Below are 24,958 nucleotides of genomic sequence, written 5' to 3'. Positions count from 1 at the left end.
GGTTGGCTTTTTAATGTGGTGCTGGGTGTTCAACCCAGTACCTCATGCATGCTAGGGAAGCACTCTACCACTGAACCATAACCCTAAGCCCCCAAATTCTTTACTTAATTCATTTTTTTTTTTTGGCGGGAGTATATGTGTGTAGTACAGGGCATTGAATCCATGGCCTTATATAAGCAAAACAAGCACTCTACTGACTAAGCTATATCCTCAGCCCTGATCTGTACTCTTTTTTAAAAGGATTTAAAAAAAAAAAAAGAGAGAGTTTTTCTGCAGACGAAGTGGGGATCGAACACAGGCCTCAACACATTCCAGGAGGGCATGCTACCACATGAGCCACATCCCCACCAGTGCTTTCTGTTCTTTTAACAGTGACAAAGGATGAGCCTGTCATTCAGCCTGATTCTGCGCCCACTTGGCTCAGGTTGGAGGCAGTGCCTGAAGCCTTGGCCAATCAGTCTCTTAGGCGAGAACTGTCCAATCCGCACCCAGCCAGTGATGAGGGGGCGGGCTTCCACGAACTTCCGTTCCCTTCCAGTCTGGAGCCGGCCATTTTTTCAATCTCGTTTAGGCTTTCTGCCCTGGATCCGGAGCCCAGGTTTCTTTGCTATGGAGAAGCTGAAAACAAACCACAGGGAGACCGCTGAGAACCCTGAAAGCCGGGAAATGGTAAGTGTGCCTTGTATCTTGAGACTGCGGAGGAAGGTGGCTTAAGGCTGACAGGAGTGGCAATGGTGGAAACTGGGAGTCCTGGCTTGGGACGCCTCCTGGTCCTCTCCAGAGTCTTGTGGCCAGAGGGTCTCTCTGTAGCAGCTTAGCCTTCACCTCCCTGTTACTACTCTAGTGAGGCTTAGATCAGCAGTTGAAAACCTGGGCATGTTGTTTCATTATTGTGTGGTGTTTTCAGCTTCTTTCTTTTTATTTGATTTTTTTTTTTTTACTTTCTGAAATGGAGCCATTGTACATTGTAGAAACCATCTACTGATGGAATAAATAAGTGAAAAATTATACTGCTGTACCACACACCAAAGAAGAAAATCATTTAAGAGGGAGGAAAATTAGCTAACGGTGAAAAAAGCTCTTTATACCTCTTACCAGGTCCTCGGCCATCATGAACATTCCAAACCATGACACTTTTTGATGATGGGAGGTCACCACCCATATGAACCCGTCATCAGCCTTCTTGGTTATGGGTGTAAGTGCCAGCACTTTGTGGAATGTGTAGCTGCAGCTCCCCCACCTTCAAGTTTTGTGGGGGAGTTAAGTTTGCCCTGGGAGCCCATTAGGCCACGGGGCCTGATGTCCATGGAAAGCAATCGCTTAGGATCCCCCACCCCTGGCTCCGCCGGCTAAAAGGTCTTAGTTTCCTTGGTGGGGACGAGGGCGAGGGGTGCAGGGTGGGTGGGGAGCAGCAGCTCTGAGGAGCAGACTGCCTCGGGGAAGGAAGCACATTGGGTTTCTGCAGTCTAACCATGCCACTGGGAAGGCCTTTCCGGCCAGCGTGGAGTGCAGGGCTGCTGGCGCTCTGCCTGGTGTGGCCTTGGCAGGGCCCAGCTGGTCCCAACTGCTTGCCCATTCCTACCTTCAGGGACTTAAGAGAAAAACTAACGACAGCCTTGGTACCATGGACATCTTCATCCTCCACCGGGCTGGTCCCCTCGCCTGTCCAGAGAGGCCACGTGAGCACAGGAGGCCTGGCTGCCTTCCTGTCTCCATGGATGCTGTTGGAGTCTCCTTCAGCTGTCTGGGTTGTAACCTCTCTGGTTTGCCAAAACAGAAATAAATATCCAGATTCATCTTTCATCAAAATGGAGCTTTGTGCAAAGAAAAAACGTTACCCTAACTCTACAGAATCTGAAGGTAAAGCCGCCTTGAGATACGTTGAGTGGTGGCGCCTGGGGTCACATCCATGCTGAGGCACAGAACACAGTTCTCAGCAGAACTGACCACCTGAGGGGCAAAAGTGATAAGTACAAGGATTTTTTTTTTTTAAACAGAACCTTTCAGCATTGCTCACTTCAACATTAAGATTTTTCAAAGTGTTTTTTTTTCTTCCCTTATTTTAGGAAACATTTTGCATGAGGTATTTGAAATTCAGGAACATTTTGATTCTTCTTGAAGTGCAGGAAATGTATACGCTCCCTTAGAAAAACAAAAACAACAACAACAACAAAAAACAATAGGAGCTTCACCCTCAGAAACTTTTAGAAAATGGAACCTGGCAGACACTTCCCATGGTGGTCGGGAGAAAGATCCACATGTCAAAGTGGTACCTGAATATGCACCAATTAGCCCAAACACAAACAAAAACAAAAACCCCCAACAAAACCCGAAGTCCCCCTCACACCCCCCAGTAACACACAACTCAAAGGGAGTCAGAACTCCAGTGCAGTAAAGAAAGCTGAGGAAAAGGTTTATGGTCTGAGGAGTCCGTATGTTAATTAAGAACAAACCAGGCCTCAAAACTCAATAGCTAGGCAGTTCATCCAAGGGGGCATCTCTGCTTTGAGAGGACCATCCTCTCAAAGGCTGGTCACAGGGAGGGGAATTCGGTTGCTCCTTTCTGGAGGGTGTGCAAATCTTTCCAATTCCTTGGTGCCTTGATTCTGGCCTTTAAGGCCCAACCATCAAGGCCTGATCCCTGGTGGCATAAATGTCCTGGAAATGAGATTCCATCCAACTGTTGGCTCTGGGAGTCAGAACACTTTACAGAAGTGAGTGGGTTTCCTCTGATTGCAATCTTGCCTCTGGGGGCTTGGGGCTGGTCAGAGGGCAGCAGTTTTCTATGGATTTGAAATCCAAGCAACATCCCATGAGAAAGTTCAGCACCAGCTGCTCCCGCTGCCTGCTCCCACCTCCTGGCCCTGCTGTCCTCTTAAGGAGACAAACATGCAGTCAGCCAGAGAAGCCACTTGGTCTTTGGAGGTCCAGGAGGAAGCAGTGAGGGAGGTGGTGGTGACAGTAGGGGCAAGAGGGTGGAAGTGCCAGAAAAATCTAAGGGCTTTGCATGTCCAGTGGGCTGCTGGGAACTTGGAAATACCCAGGCCCCAAGGCCCCGAGGAGGCCAGCCCTTGAGGACTGGGCCCTGGCACCTATAATTTTTGGAGTCCTGGAGGCTGGTGCCAACCCCACCCAGGGCTCAGAGGGGGCCCAAGTCCCCCTTTCCAAAACTGGGCCAGCTGAGGAGTGTCTACTGTCCTGCAGCTCCAACCTGCCCACTCCACAGCAGTCCTGGGCAGGAAGGAGCAGGCCGAGGAAGGCGGTGGCTGCTGCCTATTCTGGACTGAGAGGGCACTTTGTAAAGGGAGATGCAAAACAACCAGGAAATGCCAGAGGCCACCTCAAGGGCACAAGGCACAAAAAAAGAAAGTGGAAGAAATTAGTAGAACAGTGAAAAGCCCCTGACAGAAAAGCGAATTCCTGATGGGTACCACCCTCCAATAGCTGATATGGATAAATAGAGAAGTGGGGGGGAAACAGCAGCAACACCAATGTGACCTTGGCTTCCAAGACAGTGTGGACGCTCCTGAGCGGTCACCCCGCCTCCCAGGACAGCCGCTTCGGGTTCGGGTGTTTTGCTTCACCCCAGAGTTCTTCAGTGTCTGATAAGTTCGCCCTTCTTGGTTTTCTTGGATTTGCACTTGGTTAACTTGAAATGTTAGGAGTCCTGCTCGCGCCCAAGAGAAATGGCGCTCACAGTGCTTTCTAGGGTGAGCCCGAGGAGGGAGCTCGGCTTCTAAGTCTCTTCCGAGTTCTGGTGAGAGGCTCCAGCTTCATCTGTTTAGAGGGTGGCACTCCTTCCAAGTCCTGAGAGAGTGTGGACATCTGCGCCGCCAGCCTACTTTCTCTGAACTGCTCCTCGAGCTTCCATCCAAGACTGAGTTCTGCTCATCAGAAGCGGCTTCGGCCCCAGGGTGCTCCTTCTGTCAGCTGCGCCTTGTCCCTGGGGCCTCCGCACAGTCGCTGGGCGTCTGGGGTTGGGCTCTGGGGCCTGGCTGTGGTCCCTGCTGTTCCCCTGTGGGATGCAGGAGGCATCTGCTACGGAGCTCTGGTTGCTGTTATCCTCCTGCATGTCCATCATCCTGGGGAGGAGCTGTTCTCTGGGGTGGTGACCTGGGAGCCACACTTCTCGTCTTGGCCTTTTTTCTTATTCTTGTTTTTATCATCAACTTTTGGCTCTGTCACAGGGACCCATTTGTAGATTCGTAGGGACCTGTCACCCACAGTCACCCACTTCTCCCATTTGCGCACTTTCTCCATAGCCGCCATGACCCTCTTGACGTCATCTTTGGCCTGGCTCCTGGTCTCTGCTGGAACGGACCTGCCTGACATGGTTCTGGCGGGAGAGAGGCTGGGGGAGTGCGCTCGCTCACTCACACACAGACCACACACTCACACACACACACACACACACACACACACACACACACACAAAGCCTGATGCCACCACTCGCCGGGGCCCAGTGCCTTCAGCTTCTTTCTAAAGCCCTTTGTGGGCTTCCAGGTCCCAGCAGTCCAGCATGACTCCAGATTGCACAGTGAAGACTGAGATAATTATCAGGAGAACCCCAAATCCATTTGTTGTACTCATGCATGAGAGAGGCTGTTGATTTTAGGGCTGGTTACTCATGAGGGTTTGTTTGTTTGTTTATATATTTATTTTGTGTGTGTGTGTGTGTGTGTGTTGTTTTCTTTTTGGTACCAGAAATTCAACTCAGAAGTGTTCATCCACTGATTCACATTCCCACCCCTTTTTTAAAAAATATTTTTATTTAGAGACAGGGTCCTTTTGAATTTCTTAGGGCCTCACAAATTTGATGATGCTGGCTTTTAACTCATTCTCTTCATGAGTCCTGAGATTTTTAAATGTAAGGGAAGCAGTATCTCAAATTGAGAACAACCATCTGAAATCCAGAACTTCAGTTTAGCTCTCCGTGGGTCTCAGAATAAACCCCTAGTTTTCTAGCTCTCTGTTCACATATCCAAATCTAGGATTCTCAGTTCACAGTGAGTAAGTATAAAATAGAATAGATAGTATAATGACCATGTAATGCGGATAATGGGCCTCACTCAAACACACCTGGCTGCTAACTGGTGTTCTGCCCAAAACCATGAGTAAACTTCTAAGATGGCACACAAAGATGATTTTTTTTTTCTGATATCATTCCTCATACCACATGGTGGGCGTTCTATTTCTTCTTGCTTAAATAGATTTTTTTTTCCTTCAAAATTTATGAGGCAAGCACCCAGATTCAATTGGCAAACTGAGAAATTTGGTTCATCTCAAAACTCCACTTTCAGCATTATTAATCATTATTTTCCCATGTTTTATTTCAAATGTATGCATCATTCTTAATGTTTTTTTTCAAGAACTGGAGGGCAGTTTTAAAATATTTTAATTTCTCATTCTGAGATTTTCACATGAGAAGAAAGCAGAATAAAATTAGGTGACATTAAAAAGAATGAATCTCTCCTAAATGAGGTTTATGTGTCCCATTTAAGGATTTTTAAAAACTGTAATGGGTCATCAATTGAGGATTTATTTATTTATTAATTAATTTGTTTATTTATTTATGGTCAGACCATTGTATTAAAATAACCCACAGAAGGGGCTGTGGTTGTGGCTCAGTGATAGAGCACTCACCTAGCATGTGCAAGGTCCTGGGTTCGATCCTCAGCACCACATAAAAATAAGTAAATAATAAATAAATAAATAAATAAATAAATAAATAACCCACAGAAACATGCAAACATTTCAGGAAATTCTTCTGGTGTGGCAGGAAAAAATAAAAGTGGGACTAACTTGAATTTAAATTACATGCAAGTTCAATCAATCAAAATATCTCTCTCTCTCTCTCTCTCTCTCTCTCTCTCTCTCTCTCTCTATTGGGGACTGACCCCAGGGCCTCATGCTTAGAAGGCAAGAACTCTACAAGCTGAGCTATTTACTCAGCCCCATTTTTTTTGGGGGGGGGATACCAGCAATTGAAGTCAGGGGCACTCTACCACTGAGCCACATCCCTACCCCTATTTTGTATTTTACTTAGAGACAGGGTTTCACTGAGTTGCTTAGTGCCTCACCATTGATGAGACTGGTTTTGAATTCATGATCCTTATGTCTCAGTCTTGTAAACAGCTGATATTACAGGTATGCACCACCATGCCTGGCCAACTTCAATTTTACGGGCTAAAGTACACAGCAAATTAGATCAAAGTCCATGTCAATATCTTGGTACTATATATATAAAGTTGTTGATAGACGTTGTATTTTATTTACTTATATGTGGAACTGAGAATTGATTCCAGTGCCTCACATGTGCCAGACAAGTGAGCTCCACTGAGCCCCAGCCCCAGCCCCCTGGTACATTTTTTATGGGGGATATTGGAGATTGAACTTACGAGCACTTGACTACTAAGACACAACACCAGGATTTTTTTTTTTTTTACTTTATTTAGAAACAGGATCTCACTGAGTTTCTTAGCACCTCGCTTCTGCTAAGGCTGGCTTTGAACTTTTGATATTTCTTCCTCAGCCTCTTCAGCAACTGGGATTACAGGCTTGCACCAACACCCCCCCCCCCCGGTACATTTTTAATACCTGTTTTACGTAGATTTTAACCAGTAGCCTTAACTTTTTTCCTAATATATATGATTTGAATCCATAATCCAGAAATCAGTGAAACAGAATCTATTTTTTTATCTCCAACACTGCTTTTGGTTATGACAGTATCTGAGTTCAGATTCCCCATTAAAGAATTTTCTATGTCTTCTGTTCTCATTCTGACCTCCCATATGACCTAGTTCTGAGTTTTAGAATATCTGAAACAAGGTTTCCAGAGATTCCATTTTTTTTTTTTGGAGTATTTAGAAAATACCACTCTCTGAGTTTTGCCTTCTAGGGACCAGTTTGAATTTTAAGTGTGCAGCTTCTGAAGAGATGGACTAATTGGATGCTTTGCAGCTGGAAGGCATTTTCTGATATACTTTTTATCTAAAATGTACTTTATTTGTTTCCTTTTATTAGATTCTGTGAATAAAGGTACAATAAAAATAGACGTGTGGCAATATATTTAGCAAAAGGATTCCAAATTTTTTACTTATATACCCAGAGTTATTATTACTGGATTGAATTATTATTTTTATCTTTTTATTTATTTAAATACTGGAGATTGACCCCAGGGCATTTTACCAGTGTGCTACATACCCAGTCTCCAACACTTTTATTTATTTATGTATTTTTGAGAGAGGGTTTTACTGAGTTTCTTAGGACCTTGCCAAGTTCTTGAGGCTGGTCTTTAACTTGAGAATAAACCCCTAGTTTTCTACCTCTTATCCTTCTAAGCCACTGGGAGTACAGGCATGCACTGGTACCCCAAATTATGACTAGTGGATTATGTGGCATTTTTATTTGGGGCTTTTAAAGAACCTTAACACTTTTATAAAAGTATATTTTAAATTTATATTATCACCAAGATTTTTACATATTTGTGTACCCTGGAATCCCTATGAATTATGAAATATTTGCTTGGTTTTGTATGGTTTGATGCTCAGTATTGAACCCAGGGGTGCATACCACTGAGATACATCCACATTCTTTTCTATGTTATATTTTGAGACAGGCTCTCATTAAGTTGATTGTAGCCTTGTTATGTTAATGAGGGTGCCTTTGAACTAATAATTCTCCTGTGTCATTTTTCATAGCTTCTAGAATTTCAGGCATATGCCACCATACATGACAATTTTAGATTTTTATAATAGCCATTCCAAGAGTACTGCATAGGCTGCAGAAAATTAGTAGTAATTAATATTAATAATTTAATTGTCGTACTTGTTAAAATATGAAACATATACTTTGAAAGGTATGGCTATAGCAAGTGAAAAATACAGCCTAATTTCCTTTTAAGATTGGAAGCCATCTCACGACAAAGGCATGAAAAGTTAATTTTTGCTTCATTATAAATTAGTATGATTTGTAAACTTGCTTGAAATGCCTACCAGTGCCTTGAACTCACCCATGTCTGGTTTTCCCTGATGAGATAACAACCCTCCCTGAAACTTTAGTGGTGCATCATACATTCTGATGTTGTGATCTAAACTTACTCCCTAAGTGCTGAACCATTTAAACCATTAACCTACTACATGCCTTTGTATTATGCTTGTCAAAACCCTGTTATGTGTAAGTTCTCAAGTCACCCCACTTTTGCAACTTTTTGTGCTATGAAACTGCAGTCCTAGAGAACTGGAGTGCTGTCTTTTTTTCCCATGGGTTTCAGGAGAGACTGCTATGCTCAAATGCGGGACCCCCAGAAGACCACCAGAGACCAAGATTGATGTAAGTACCAAAGAGGTTTTTATTGCAAGCTAGCTCAGTCCTCTACACACACAGCAACTGGTGGCTTAGAGGCCCTGAGCCCGGGGTTTGCAGCAGTTTTATAACTCTTTGGGGAAGGCAGGTACCCCACATACATCATAGCATCTCTTAGCAAATAATCACACACCTTGGGAAAATCATAAACAACTCTAAAACATGATTAGCACATTCACTGGTGGGAACAAGTTGGGTAAGGGTGATTGGGTAGTACAAGATGGGGATTCATTTGAACTGATTGGCTTAGGCCATGAGGAGAGTATGTGCTGAACTATATGGTTTCCCAAAATGTTATCAACCACCATAAACTACTGGAAGGGTCATTTGGAATCCCAGGAATTTTCCCTGTCTCATGCTGATTGGTGGCTGCTAGTGGGTTGCTATGGGTTTCCACCTAGCCTGACTGAGTCAGGGACACCTGGCTCAGAAGACCTCTCCTTTATTTGTAGATAAACAACACAGCAGGGTGGGTATGAGCCTAGGAGTGCTCTGTGGGTCTTTGCAAGGACAAGAATCATGCCCCCTTCCTTGGACAGTCTTTGCTCTGGGGTAGAGGTTAGTTTCTCACCTTGTACCTTATTTTTTTTAGCTGTAGCTGGACACAATTCCTTTATTTCACTTATTTATTTTTATGTGGTACTGAGGATTGAACCCAGGGTCTTGCACATGAGAGGTGACCACTCTACTGCTGAGCCACAATCCAGCCCCTTATGTTTTTTTTTTTTATAACGTCGGTTACACATCCACAATTTTACATAATGCCCAATTAGTAATTGTTGTGTTCTGCTACCTTTCCTATTTTCTACTATCCCCCTCCCTTCCCCTCCCATCTTCTCTCTCTACCCCATCTACTGTAATTCATTTCTCTCCTTGTTTATTTTCCCATTCCCCTCACAACCTCTTATATGTAATTTTGTATAGCAATGAGGGTCTCCCTTCATTTCCATGCAATTTCTTTTTCTCTCCCTTTCCCTCCCATCTCATGTCTCTGTTTAATGTTAATCTTTTCTTCCTGCTCTTCCTCCCTGCTCTGTTCATAGTTGCTCTCATTTTATCAAAGAAGACATTTGGTATTTGTTTTTTAGGGATTGACTAGCTTCACTAAGCATAATCTGCTCTAGTGCCATCCATTTCCCTGCAAATTCTATGATTTTGTCATTTTTTATTGCTGCATAGTACTCCATTGTGTATAGATGCCACATTTTTTTTTTATCCATTCATCTATTGAAGGGCATCTGGGTTGGTTCCACAGTCAAGCTATTGTGAATTGTGCTGCTATGAACATCGATGTGGCAGCATCCCTGTAGCATGCTCTTTTGAGGTCTTCAGGGAATAGTCCAAGAAGATCAATAGCAGGGTCAAATGGTGGTTCCATTCCCAGCTTTCCCAGGAATCTCCAAACTGCTTTCCAAATTGGCCGCACCAATTTGCAGTCCCACCAGCAATGTACAAGAGTACCCTTTTCTCCACATCCTCGCCAGCACTTGTTGTTTGACTTCATAGTGGCTGCCAATCTTACTGGAGTGAGATGGTATCTTAGTGTGGCTTTGATTTGCATTTCTCTGACTGCTAGAGATGGTGAGCATTTTTTCATGTACTTGTTGATTGATTGTATATCCTCCTCTGAGAAGTGTCTGTTCAGGTCCTTGGCCCGTTTGTTGATTGGGTTATTTGTTATCTTATTGTCTAATTTTTTGAGTTCTTTGTATACTCTGGATATTAGGGCTCTATCTGAAGTGTGAGGAGTAAAAATTTGTTCCCAGGATATAGGCTCCCTATTGACCTCTCTTATTGTTTCTCTTGCTGATAAAAAACTTTTTAGTTTAAGTAAGTCCCATTTGTTGATTCTTGTTATTAACTCTTGTGCTATGGGTGTCCTATTAAGGAATTTGGAGCCTGACCCCACAATATGTAGATCAGAGCCAACTTTTTCTTCTATCAGACGCAGAGTCTCTGATTTGATATCTAGCTCCTTGATCCATTTTGAGTTAACTTTTGTGCATGGTGAGAGAAAGAGATTCAGTTTCATTTTGTTGCATATGGATTTCCAGTTTTCCCAACACCATTTGTTGAAGATGCTATCCTTCCTCCATTGCATGCTTTTAGCCCCTTTATCAAATGTAAGATAGTTGTAACTTTGTGGGTTAGTCTCTGTGTCCTCTATTCTATACCATTGGTCCACCTGCCTGTTTTGGTACCAGTACCATGCTGTTTTTGTCACTATTGCTCTGCAGTATAGTTTGAAATCTGGTATCGCTATACTGCCTGATTCACACTTCCTGCTTAGAATTGCTTTTGCTATTTTGGGTCTTTTATTTTTCCATATGAATTTCATGATTGCTTTATCTATTTCTACAAGAAATGCCGTTGGGATTTTGATTGGCATTGCATTAAACCTATAGAGAACTTTTGGTAATATCGCCATTTTGATAATGTTAGTTCTGCCTATCCATGAACAGGGTATATTTTTCCATCTTCTAAGATCTTCTTCTACTTCTCTCTTTAGGGTTCTGTAGTTTTCATTGTATAAATCTTTCACCTCTTTTGTTAGGTTGATTCCCAAGTATTTTGTTTTTTTGGAGGATATTGTGAATGGAGTGTTTTTCCTCATTTCCGTTTCAGAAGTTTTGTCACTGATATACAGAAATGCCTTTGATTTATGCGTGTTGATTTTATATCCTGCCACTTTGCTGAATTCATTTATTAGTTCTAGTAGTTTCTTTGTAGACCCTTTTGGGTCTTCTAGGTATAGAATCATGTCATCTGCAAATGGTGGTAATTTAAATTCTTCTTTTCCTATTTTTATGCCTTTAATTTCTTTCGTCTGTCTAATTGCTCTGGCCAGTGTTTTGAGAACTATATTGAATAGAAGTGGTGATAGAGGGCATCCCTGACTTGTTCCAGATTTTAGAGGGAATGCCTTCAACTTTTGTCCATTCAGAATGATGCTAGCCTGAGGCTTAGCATAGATAGCTTTTATAATGTCATTATGTGTTGTTTTTATTGGGCATTTTTACTTTAGGGGGTTTCTTCCCAGTTCAAAGTTCAATATGTCACCTAAAAAGAGCAGAGATAAAAAAAATTAAATAAAATTTGATAGTTATTGTCATTATTTTATATTAATTTCTGAATAATATACAAGCATATATAATCCGTAAACTGAAATGACCTTATATGTAAGTTTAAATGAAAATGTTCTGTTGGTTGGGTTAGTTCCCACTTATGGAAAAAAACCTTGCCTTAAAATAACAGCAGCCTGGGGTACATTTCTCAGATTTAAAAAAAAAAAAAGCAGCACTCAATGACCTGAGATTCTAGCCCTTATTCATGCCTGAATTGGATAATATTCCCTGTCACTCAAAAAAAGGGCTCACTTCTCTCACATTCAATGTTCATGATCTGAAGCCCCTTACAATCAAGAGCATTTTGTGGGAACTGTCCAATCCTGTGTGTCATCAGGTAGGAGGAGGGTGGGCTTTCACTTCTTATCTCCAGAGTCCTCCATTTTTTCCATTTGAATCTCACACTTCAGAGTCACAGGTTGTTCTGCTGTGCAGGAACTGAGGATCCCAAGTAGCCCTACTCCTGAGAACCAGGCAATAGTGAGTGTGCATTGGCCTAGCAAGGGAGGCTGGGGCAGAAAGACTATTGGAACCACAAGACTGGCTGTGTTGAAAACAGGAGCTAGCAGATTGGGACTCTGGGCAGTCTCTGGAGTCTGCAGGCTTAAGTCCTCCACTGAGCCACTATGTCCTCAGTCCTACTGGCCAACCAGGTGGGGAACATGTCAGTGGCAGAGACTCTTTGCTGCCTTCCTTATGCTCAAAGGGCATCCTCAGCACCTGCATAAAATACTATGTGGCAGGGGTGTTCCTGCAGCCCAGATGCTGGAGATTGACAGGTGGAATAATTATCAAAATCAAATCTCCAAGGGCCATTTCCTGCAGGAGAGGAGCTGTCATTTTCTGGTACCTAATTTCCTCTTGAGCCAGCTAATTTTCATTTTGACTTTCTTTTATTTTTACTTTCTTCATTGTTATTATTTTGTTAAAGTTAGGTGAACTGAGGGATACTGTACTGCTTAGCCATATCCTTGGTAGTGAAGCCAGATTTACAGATAGGTAGTTAGTGTAGTTAGGTAAATTGGGTCTAATATTCAATAAAATCAAGAATGAACACCATATTGAGAATGGAGTCCAGGAAAAGGGGAATTGAAAATGTCCCAAGGCCCTGAGCCCATCCCAAGGAAATTTTAATGAAGCAGCTCACAGCAAACATGGAGATGGTAATCCAAAAGCCCTTTCTGCCCAGATAACTCTTTCAGCCCACCTGTCCCCCACACTTTGGGCCTTCCCACCTACATTCCATCACTGCAAGATAACAGAACAAAGGACAGCAATGTGACAGGAATGCAGGATAGCTGAAGGAAGACCTTAGCTATAAAAAAGCTAAAAAGACCTTAGTTAAAAAAAAAAAAAACCCTTTCATGGATTCCACCTCTTGTGTCCCCTTTTTCCTCTGGGGAGAAGTCTTTTCTATTGTCCTTTAACAAAGCTTCTACTTTTCACTCTAAACTTGCCTCTGCGCACTTCTCTGGTGTTATACTTCAGCATTGGGGAAGCAAGGACTATTCACCAGTAAACAGCCCTAAGAAGTATAAATTTATTTTGAGAAAGATCCTATCTAAGTTGCTGAGATTATTTTTGTTATGGTTTGATTTATCTAGAATTTGCTATTACAATAAAACATACTGTTTTTACATACATATGCATTCATATGGGGATCTTATTTATATTGTGATGCTTTGATGATTATTGTAATATTATAATTTCACAATATATATGAATAGTAGTAGGTCATGATGAGTTCTTTTGTTGCGCTTATAATTGAAAAGGTTTTTGGCTAAAGTTACATATAACTTTGTAGATGAATTTTGAAAATTTATGCTTTGGTTTCTTATTTCATTTAAAGTAAAGCTTGTTTTTTTTTTCTTTATTATTATTGCATCATTGTTGTATTTAATAGTCAGGTTTATTTTGACATAACCATAATACATGGAATATAATTTGCTCCCCTTCAATATCCAGTAGTTCCCCTTTCCTTATTCTCCTACTTATTCTATCATATATGTATTTATAGTTTTATATTAATTATTGCTTTATAGAGTACAAATAAAAGTAGACTTCACTGTGATATATTCATATTTGTACATAGCAATTTTGGTGAGATATATTGTGGGTTAATTTGAAGGAAAATTATCACCTTTATAATGATTAATTTTATCATCGATACATGGGATGTATAATTAAGTGTTTTATGTGCTTTTTGTGACTTTTATTTTCTCATAAGTTCTACATATTTTGTTTCTAAAAATGTACACATGTGAAATACCAGTTTTGCATCAGGCACCTATGTAAAAATTGTACATAATGTTTTATGCTCTTTTTTAAACTGGATATATTATGAAATGAGACTGGCCCTAGCGACCATTTTTCCTACAGATTATTATTTATCTCTTCCAAGATGTATATTGTATTGAGCCATGCCCTTGAGCTTCAAGTGTTTGGGTAAGTACCATTGTATACTTATATGTTATCATGATCACATATGCTCTAATTTCAGTAAGTCTCCGTGATGGGGAGAATCATGTATATTCAATATCAAAATAGTTTCCACAAATAGATACTAATTTAAACTCCTTTTGAATTAATGATTATTAATTTGTTTTAAATGTTCATCAATATTACTTGATTTTTCCCATGATGGGTTTTTATTTTGTTTTTAATAAATTTCTAAAGATTTTGAATTTTTATAGTTAATAAACATATTTCATGTATAAATTTGCAGTTCAAACTTCTGTCCTGTATATCTTTTTGGATTAAAAGATGAGAAAATGATCCAAAAACGTAGCTAGGGATTGATTTTAAGAAAAAGAAAAAGGTTTAATTTATTTTTTTAAATTGACTTTTTTACTCATTATTTATTATAAGTTTCTTGTATGATTGTAAGGGTCGATTATTTAAAGTGGATTCTAGGGCTTATCTTTGTTAATTCCTATGGGAAAATTAAATAAGAAATTGATCTACACTATAGCTGCAGGAAAATGAATAAATTTCTTTAAAATCATATGGTAATAAAAATTATTAAATGACATATTTACTAAACATCCACTTCTTAAAAAAATTTTTTTTCTGTAATATATTTGGCAGTGAATTATGAATTTTATTTCTGGATTTTGGGATTTAATATAAAATCATATGTAATACAATTTGGCCAATCCTAGAAATATTCATGCATAATTTGTTGTTTACTTAATGATATGTTGTGGAGATAGCAACTAATTAACATATTTATTTTTAGAAATAGTTACTTTTTTTTTTCTTTTCAGTTTCTAATAAGCCTTTTAGATTTATTTCCTTACTGAGTCTCTCAGGGCCACTGATGTGTTTTTTTCATTTTGTAATCTTCAGGCATTTACCGTTCTAAGAAATCTGTCTTGTGGGCTCTGTTTCTGAAAAGTTTCTTAACATGAAAAAAAAAAAAAAAGTATTTATGTTGCCCTGAAATGTATTCTCAATGCACTCTCTTCAAAATGGAGAGAAAATAATATTTCCCCAGACTGACATCCCTGTGTCAGGAGCTAACAATACATTGATGGTCTTTGAAGAAATTTCTACAGTTCTGTCTCTGGGTAGTTTTCTGTGGGCTGCTGAATTGCCATTTAGTATCCAGATACCCATGTTTCTTCATCTCTACTATGGGAATAATTTTAGAGGGCACAGATGAATAATGCTCTCTATGGAGGCTATGAATACCTGTATGTTCTGTGGTGCACAGCTGACAAAGCCCCTGGGAGACACTGTGCAGATTCTAATTGGTTAGCCATTATGTGCTACTCACATGAATTTTCTTTCAAAAGCTTGTAATAACCTTTTCACTTTAGGCATCCATGTCATCCACATCCCCAAGTATAAAAGTTTGGATCTTTCTTTTCTGAATTCCAGGTTCCATTTCTCTTATGGTTCAATGTGATGCCAATATATATATATATTTGTCTTTCTTTTACACAGTGTTTCTAATAAAAAATGTTCTCTGCTCCAAGCCTATATTTCCCAAGTCCAGCTATGTTTAGAAAATGACATAGAAAATTGTATTTGATAATTTATGAAGGAGAGTTGAGAATACTTCTTGCTCGTGTCTCCCTTCCTTAGAAACTGAACCAGAACTATGCTTGGCCCTGTAAAGAGAGCACCATAATCAATCAGATATATAGAAAAATGTTGATTGATTGTATATTCTCTTCTAAGAATTCTCTGTAAAGATCCTTGGCCCACTTCTTGATTGGGTTTTTGTTGTTGTTGTTGTTATTATTATTATTATTATTATTATTATTTGCTTAGCTTTTTTAGTTCTCTATGTACCATAGAGATTAGTGCTCTATCTGATGTGTGAGAGGTAAAAAATTCATCCTAGGATGTAGGCTCTCTCTTCACCTCACAGATTGTTTCTTTTGCTGAGAATAAACTTTTTAGTTTGATTCCATCCCATTTATTGATTATCTGTTTTAATTCTTGTGTTATAGGTGTCTTATTAAGGAAATTGGGGCCTAATTCCACATGATGAAGATTAAAGCCTGCATTTTACTCTGTTAGACACAGAGTCTCTGGTTTAATTCCTAGGTTCTTGATACACTTCCTTTTCAATGAACACTTCCCCCTTTCCCAGTATTATCAGTTACTGTTTTGCAGTATTATCAGTTACTTTACCCATATTATATTTCAAATGAACACGGTATTTTCAATTGTTATAACAAAACTGGATGAGACTTTTAAAGTATTTTTTTTTCCTCTCTGGGTACAATGATACATGCATATTAATTATAGAGACTCAAGTGGGTAAGCCAGGAAGATTGCAATTTCAAGGTAAACATCCTTAACTTAGACAATTAGAAAAACCTGTCTCAAAATTTTAAAACATGGCCGGGTATGTAGCCCAGAATTAACATGCTCCTGTTTCAAATCTCCAGTACCATAAAAAAAAAATCAAAAGCAAAATTTTTGTTGTTGTTGTTGTTTATGAGCATTTTACATGATTGAAAAGTAAAGAAGAATCGCTTGATCTTGGAAAAATCATGTGTTTCTATTCTTCCTTTTTGTCTCCAAGGGCAGACCACCTTTCAGAGTGTTTTTATGCTCTGATTTCCTTTGTGGGATGTATATGAGAGCATTCTCATTCCCTACTCTAGTATTTTCCTGGAACTGTGTTTCAGAACTATGTAATATGAGGATCCCACAGCTGGCACATCTAATGCCTCCTGTAAGCCCAGACCAGTACTTGGGGTTTTCTTGTTCAAGAGCAGTATGAATGTAGAGGGTTTAGTTTGTCAAAGAAGTAACTGAGAAAACTCTCAATTTCCATTTTTTAAAAAATGTCTTCACTAATTTTATAGTCTAGCACAGTGTTTCTTTCTTCCATATTCATATAATTGGAGTACTACTTACTATTCCACTTTTTCAGAGTAGCCATTCTAACATCTGTTCTCAAGCTGCAGAAGATCTTATAGTTGGCTGGTGCACTAAAATTCTGATGCAAGCTTTTTAGATTCCAGGGTGCCTTATGTTCACTGGAAAAAAATTGATGTACACCTATTTTAGAAATTAAGAGGGATCTGTGATTGTAACCATTTTTCTTCACTAATATTAGAGATTTTAGCCCATTACAATGTTTGCACACCAATGTAAAACCACTCCTTTTTGATCTAGGGAGATTTGCACCTATACAGTTGCCAGTGCTTTCAATGCTTTGAGGTTTCAGATGTAGTCCATTGAATGTAAAAAGTTAATATCGGGACAAATTACTTACAGAAAGAATTGGTTAGGTCTGGTGTTATTACTGAAGTGAGCTGGGTGTGAGAGCTCAGGAAGTGCTAAACTGCCACTTTGGATTTCAGTGGTGGTCTGTATTTCCCTGTTAATTATTTCGTACCTTCTAGATAAACGTTCAACTGTAAGCAACAGCTCTTTGCATTTTTAGAGAATGTTGGCAAATCCCTCTAAGGGATTAAAGGTTCCCTTAAGATTTAACACCTCTTCCATTCTGGTCTAATGGAAAAAAGCTCATGGATCTTGCATGGCCTTAGAAAACCACTTACATTTTTTCCCCCTGGAGTTGATGCTCGTATACATCTTATTTCTTCCTCTGTGTGTACAGATAAATTAGCATTCAAACCTGGAATCTAAAAAGCTTGCATCAGAATTTTAGTGCACCAGCCAACTGTGAGATCTTCTGCAGCTTGAGCACAGCTGTTAGAATGGCTACTCTCAAAAAGTGGAAGAGTAAGTAGTACTCCAATTATGGATATGGAAGAAGGAAACACTGTGCTAGACTATAGGAAATTTAGAGTTAAATATGCTGTATTTTAAACCCAAATCAGTCTTCCTTTATTCCTATTAACACTGGATTTGGGCATTTTGTTCTAGTAATATGGCATGTTGCTCAAATCAGGATGATGCTCAAGTGCATTCTACTCATCTCTTGGTAGATTTTTTTTTTTTCAGTTTTCCAACGTGTGTGCCTATAATTCCTTTACAGTTTTAAGAAGGACTCAATACAGGAGTATATATTTGGTGTATTCATAAATGGAGGGAGGTTTGTATTCTGCTTTTGTATTCCCTTTCTTAATTACCATAATTCTCTTATCTGAACAGTATGTATAATGTAGATCATGATATAAAAATTATAAAATATATATTTTTGTGGTAATGCCTGAGTTTTATATTGTGTTTCATAAATGTGGAGTATATATACTTTTTTGAACTTAAATCACTTTTTCTGCAGAAGTAGATAATGGTATCTTTGTGTTCCAAAACACCACCTACATGATAGTCTACAACTCTCATTTCAACTTCAATGACATTACAGACTGTGCAAATGTTCATGTGGTCAATGTGTTTATTTATTTACCTATTCTTATTTCAGGTTCTGTTAACATTCAGGGATATAGCCATTGATTTTACTGAAGAGGAATGGGAATGTCTTCAACCTGCTCAGAAAAACTTATATAAAGATGTGATGCTAGAGAACTATAGAAACTTTGCCTTCCTGGGTAAGTTTAGTTTCCTTTTAAATATTTTAATTACTAATTATTATTTAATTTACTTCTGTTATATCTTCTGGGAACTTCTCTGTAAGAATGAGTTTCAGATTTGTGTTTCAAAAAAAAAGGGCATTTTTTTGTACAGATATTTTACTCTTTAATATATATTATTTTATTCTTTAATCTCTCTCTTTCTTGGTGTGTTATACATCCTTCACTTTAGATGAGTAGTACCTAACATAATTTAGTGATGTAAACTATTGTAGCCTAGACATAGCAGGGGACACAGTTGAGATGTTCAAATGGAGAAAACCAAACTAAAAAATGTAGACAGAGTAGTTATTCAGCAGAAAAAAGTTTCAGAAGCTTTTGTTTATTTCTTTTTATTGTAATCATTGAACACATACTGCCCTATATTTATTACATTTCAAATTCTTTGTAGTCCTCTGTTTTCTTCTTTACTGATGTTCCAGTTTATTCATATTAACCACCAAAACTTACCTTTTGTTGTGAGGGCCAGCATGGTCTCTTACAAATCTTCTTGTGAGGAAACCTGTAAAGAAACAAACAGAAGACACACACACACACACATTGAAAAGAAAAAAAGAAAAAACTGTCCACTCCTCTTCTTGAATGCACATAGTATACCCCAAAATCACACAGCTTTTGTTACCGTTCATACATTGTAACCAGCCTTATTTTAACCCCAAGTGCTAGCTAACCAAGATAAGGTACAGTTAATACAAACATAGAGCCCCTTCTCCCTAAGGTCATTACCACAGAAACTAGATAGTGCACTTGTATATTTGTCTTAATAGCTTCAGGGAGAAACTGCTGGGCATTACCATTGTGGGACTCAGGGTCTATTTCCAAGGTAAGAATACCTACAGCCCCACCTCCTTTTTAAGGCCTTTTGAATAAATAATATTACTTATCTCCTTAATGCTGGTGGGGGCAAATTTGGGCAGGCATAAACAGCAGCAAGTGCCAACATCAGTAAACATTCACCTATGAATATTTTTTGACCCAGATGAAATTGAGTAAACATGAAGTTAGCCATTCCAACAAGTCTAAACATCCATCATCTTGTTGGACCTTACTAATGATATATTTAAGTTAATCTAACTCTTTTTAAATAAAACTACTATTATCACTTAAATTGAAGGAACACATTTTATTAAACTTCTGATATCTTTTATGATGTAGCAATAACAGACAATCAATTGCAGCATGATTGTCAAGTATGGCTTGACAATGTTTTTGTTCTTCATGAAGCATTTAAACAACCATGGAGGCATGACTAATACTTTTTATGGTAGCATAGGTGAGTTTCATAATAGTTTTGTAAGCCGGTTGAGCTAATCCAGGAAAACCCATTAAGGAGAATGTCAAAGCAACAAATTCTGCCTTAGAGAGAAGATTCACTGAATCATCAGAGTTTTTATCAAGAGGAATAGACATTTTATGAATAAATTGTGCAGGATGGTGACCTATTAAATACTCTGTGGATGGTAAGGACACAGTTATTCTGCTAAGACAACAATGAATACCATGAGATGTTTTTGCAGGTATGTAACAATTTCATCCAAGTGAGTCAAGATATTGTAATGGGTTGTAGAAGTCCAGGATCTGACAGTACTGAATTTCCCACAGCTGGTGTACAAAAACGGAGCAACATTGTTACTAAGACCAAAGCATTTACAGAGATTTGTGTGGGTTTACCAATCAAAGCAGTAAGAAAGTTATCTAGAGCACATTCTAACCTCATTTTAGCCAACACCTGATGAGCTGAGGTTGTTAATGGTTTTATATCACCCCAAGTAACTGAAATTATAGTACATTGAGTTCATCTTTTAACGTTTCTCCTCTTTTGAGGAGAATGATTATTCTCTTGTTTGGAGGGACTCTTCTCTTCCAGGGTTAAATGAAACTTAGGAATCAGCTTGTGAAGTCCCTGATGCACATTTGTAATTGCTATATTTCATGCATCAAGCTAGAGTCCAAACAGGACATGTTGGCATAAGTGTAGCACTCTGCTTTTCCCCATGTGATTAAAGGCATAGGATCATGTCATGCTGGGTCAGGTGGAGTCTTATATATTACCTATTTTTTTTGGCAATGGATGTTTGTGAATAAAATGTCTATTCACTGCAGATGACCAGTTTTGAGTATTTAACTTTATGTTGTATATTGAGCACATTAACTGTAAATAAAACAATATTTAATGCATATTAATATGAGAGAGGCTAGATCTTTGTTTGTTTCTGTTTTAAAAGGCAAGTATTAGGATACAATTTGCTCACTCAACAAAAGCTTGTCCAAAGGATTATGAGAAATTTCATGATTTAAAACTGTGTCTTATTGATTCAAAATTGTGCAAAAGGATGAGATGTAAAGGGAGGGGCATTATCCACCTTTAAACAAATAGGGCCTCTAGGAGCAGATCATGCTTGGTTTCTTTCCATGTTCTCTGCTGGAACTGACTTGGCAGTTTCTTTCTTTAGATTCAATTCTGTTAGTAAATTTTTTTTCTTTTGTTTTGTGTTTTGCAATATTGCATTGATAATCATAAATATTTTGAAGTGTAAAATTCATTATACTTATACTTTGTAAGTTTTCTATATTTCTTATTATTTTCTATTTTGATTAATGATTTAATTTCTGGATCATTGCTTTTTATTGTGGCATGCTTAGATTCTTTTCATATATATACCACTTCTATTTATATATTCTTTAGGTTTTTAAGTTGCTTAGACTTGTCTTAAACTTGGTTCTGCTTGGTAAGCCTCTCCCATATTGGTAGAATTTCAGCTTTGCACACTAGGAATGCTCCTCTCATTTTTTCCTAAAGAATTATTCACATTCACAATTTGTGCTTATTTATATTAATATTTTTGGTCTCAATTACACTGTCTAAACTTTCTTTAAATAGTTATTTAGTGTTCTTTTTAAAATTTTTTTTTTAGTTTTTGGTGGACACAACATCTTTATTTTATTTTATATGGTGCTGAGGATCGAACCCAGTGCCCCGCACATGCCAGGCAAGCGCGCTACCTCTTGGCCACATCCCCAGCCCCATTATTTAGTCTACTTTGAGTAATTCATAACTGACAGTATCCTAGTTTTCAGTTCTTTATGTTTTTTTTTTCTTTTTTGTCACTCGGATTAAACCATTCTTCTCTTTGTTTATATTGGCTGTATTATTTCTATTTGTTCATTAAAGGAGCCAACCATAGATTATATAGCCCATTATGGGAAAAAGGTATAAAAAACTTTTAAATAAATAAAAATAGGTAAGAACAGTGCTACATCCTTGTAATATTTGTTAATTGGGAGGCCATGCAAAAGTACTTCATGTTTTAGGGAAGTCATATAAATTTAGAAACAGCATGGCTCAAACAATTTTAAAAAGACTTGTGTTGTAGTTCGTGATATAGAATTTTTGGAGTAATCTCAAGCATTACACATGAAACATTAAAAGTTGGATGACCTAAAGATCCTGAAATGCCAGTGCTAAATATGTATCCATGAACAATTAAATCAGAAAATTGAAGAGATACCTCTGTTTTTGTGTTTAGTGCACATATTGTTTTCAGTTTAAAGCTAGCGACTCAATGTATGTGCCCATCAATGATCAAATGAGTAAAAATATTGTACTTATATACTATTATTATTCAATTGTAAAAATATATTTTTTTAAAATGTTATAAGAAATATATGCAGGACTTTGCATTAAGTGAAATGTGGTAGGCAGAGATTTAAGTTGCAGGAGCATTTGATTCACAGGTGGAAGTCTGGAAATCAGAAATTTAGTGAGTAAAATTTTGCTCACCAGGTACTGTGTTTTGTGTAGGGTTGATATTATAGTCAAAGTCTCTTTTTTTTTAAATTTTATTGCACATAAGAGGTTCAAGAGTTTTGTTTTACCACAAGGTGAGTGTATTATGTTCTTTATAAATACTATTAGAAGGAATACAATACCTTGTAAGAACAAAACTGATAATTATATGAAAAAATGATTATGTTAATTCGTTCTTTCTTTGTGCATTAATTCATTCTATTTAGTCATTTTACCTTGTACATATAGTATAAAATACATGATATATTTAGGAAATAAAAAAAGGTGTATTTGTCAATGAAAGAAATATTCATATCACACAAATTTAGAAATATAAAAATCAATTTATTATACTTGATTGTTATGTGTTGACTTCATCCAAGTATTATGCCCATAGGCCATATACTCTTTTAAAATGTTTTCATGGAAAATTTTATAGACATATATGTGTATATTTCTTAGTAAATTTTTTGTTCATATTTCTTTTTAAGAGTCCATAGCCTTTTTACCCTTGTTGGATATTTGTGGTATTATCACTTAAAATATACTAGTTATTTTCATGTCTGTATGTCATGGTAGACCAAAACCAGGTTTTGGACACTCTTTGAAAAAGCCACAAATGTTTGTATATGTTTTACATTTTTCTTATTCTACTGAGAGTGAAGGTAGCTGGTAGATATCTCCTAAATACACAATACTATCTTATGGAGGACAAAAGGCTGTGGATGATAAAAGTAACATACTTACCTTCTCTTTATTATATTACTTTTCTTAATGATGTACTCATTTTGGATACTGTGGTCTCTACAAGAATTGGGGTAATATTCTCAAGGTAATTTTGTCTATACATTTTTATTAAACTGATATATATTTTTTTCTTTATGATGATTTGGCCTTACTCCTCATGTACTTATTTTATCTTAACTTCATGTTATGTATGCAGAATATATTTATCCCTGTCTAATAGATATTGTTTTTTTAAAATTTTTATTTATTTCAGCCATGACTCTTCATGATACCCAAGAATATTCATCAGAAAAGGGCATAAAACATATATTTCACAAAGTGATAAGTGGGAAATATAAAAGTTGTGATCTTGACTATTTACAACAAAAGAAAATATGGAAAACTACAAGTGAGAGTGAACACCAGAAATCATATAAAAAATCAGGCCTTGTTCACCACCAGAGAATTCACACTGGAGAGAAGCCCTACAAATGCAAAGAATGTGGCAAAGCTTTTAGACTAAAAGCAGACCTTATTCGCCACTGTAGAACTCACACTGGAGAGAAGCCCTACAAATGTAAAGAATGTGGCAAAGCTTTCAGTCGAAAATCACACCTTAATCGCCACAGCAGAATTCACACTGGAGAAAAGCCCTACAAATGTAAAGAATGTGGCAAAACTTTCAGTCAAAAAGCAAGCCTTATTGGCCACAGCAGAACTCATACTGGAGAGAGGCCCTACATATGTAAAGAATGTGGCAAAACTTTCAGTCAAAAAGCAAGCCTTATTGGCCACAGCAGAGCTCACACTGGAGAGAAGCCTTACAAATGTAAAGAATGTGGCAAAGCTTTCAGTGAAAAATCACACCTTCTTCGCCACAGCAGAACTCATACTGGAGAGAAGCCCTACAAATGTAAAGAATGTGGCAAAGCTTTCAGTCAAAAAGCAGGCCTTATTTGCCACAGGAGAACTCACACTGGGGAGAAGCCCTACAAATGTAAAGAATGTGGCAAAGCTTTCAGTCAAAAAGCAAGCCTTATTCGCCACAGGAGAACTCACACTGGGGAGAAGCCCTACAAATGTAAAGAATGTGGCAAAGCTTTCAGTGTAAAGTCACCCCTTATTTACCACATCAGAACTCATAATGGGGAGAAGCCCTACAAATGTAAAGAATGTGACAAAGCTTTCAGTCGTAAAGTAGGCCTTACTTTCCACAGGAGAACTTACACTGGGGAGAAGCCCTACAAATGTAAATAATGTGGCAAAACTTTCAGTCAAAAAGCAGGCCTTATTTGCCACAGGAGAACTCACACTGGGGAGAAGCCCTACAAATGTAAATAATGTGGCAAAGCTTTCATTCTAAAATCACTCCTTATTTGCCACAGAAGAACACACATTGGAGAGAAGCCCTACAAATGTAAATATTGTGGCAAAACTTTCAGTCGTAAAGGAGGCCTTATATGCCACAGTAGAACTCACCCTGGAGAGAAGCCCTACATATATAAAGAATATGGCAAAGCTTTCAGTCAAAACTACACACTTGCTTAGGGTGCCCATCATTCATTGTAAATAAATCTTTAGCTATATAAAATTTTAATACTCTATGTCACATTGTGATTTTATAGAATTTTAATAAAATATACATTAATAATGCTGAAGACTTTTATTGAATCTTATATCAGTTTATGAAATAAACATGCTATATGTGATTTCCTCAATTCTAAGTGTCTTGTGTTTTAAGAAACTGTATGGACAATGAAAATTAAAGTTAACATACTAATATGAATAGCAGAAGCACCACGGGAAAGATGAAAATGAAGAATTGGGAGATTCCATCATTATAGGTGTAATTTTCTCAACATCTTTTCAATGTACCTAACCCAGTATTGGTACCAAAATTAATGAGCAACCTCTTCTCATGCTGAATGTG

General features: G+C 38.0%; 2 pseudogenes across 1 annotated transcript in view; one reads left to right on the top strand and one right to left on the bottom strand.

Moving 5' to 3' along the window:
* Positions 1–24,746, top strand: part of LOC144366402 (uncharacterized) — a 33,572-nt pseudogene extending 8,826 nt beyond the window's left edge. Inside the window, exons 2-4 of the transcript XR_013425510.1 lie at positions 572–669; positions 18,347–18,473; positions 23,303–24,746. The product of XR_013425510.1 is annotated as an uncharacterized LOC144366402 (transcript). The remainder of the gene's footprint in view (positions 1–571; positions 670–18,346; positions 18,474–23,302) is intronic.
* On the bottom strand, positions 3,706–4,332 carry LOC144365937 (B-cell CLL/lymphoma 7 protein family member A pseudogene; annotated as a pseudogene).
* Positions 24,747–24,958: the final 212 nt, after the last annotated feature.

The sequence above is a fragment of the Ictidomys tridecemlineatus genome, chromosome 8, assembly GCF_052094955.1.
Source record: "Ictidomys tridecemlineatus isolate mIctTri1 chromosome 8, mIctTri1.hap1, whole genome shotgun sequence".
NCBI lineage: Eukaryota > Metazoa > Chordata > Mammalia > Rodentia > Sciuridae > Ictidomys > Ictidomys tridecemlineatus.
Note: the sequence above shows the minus strand (reverse complement) of the source record. Positions and strands in the feature narration are given on the sequence as shown.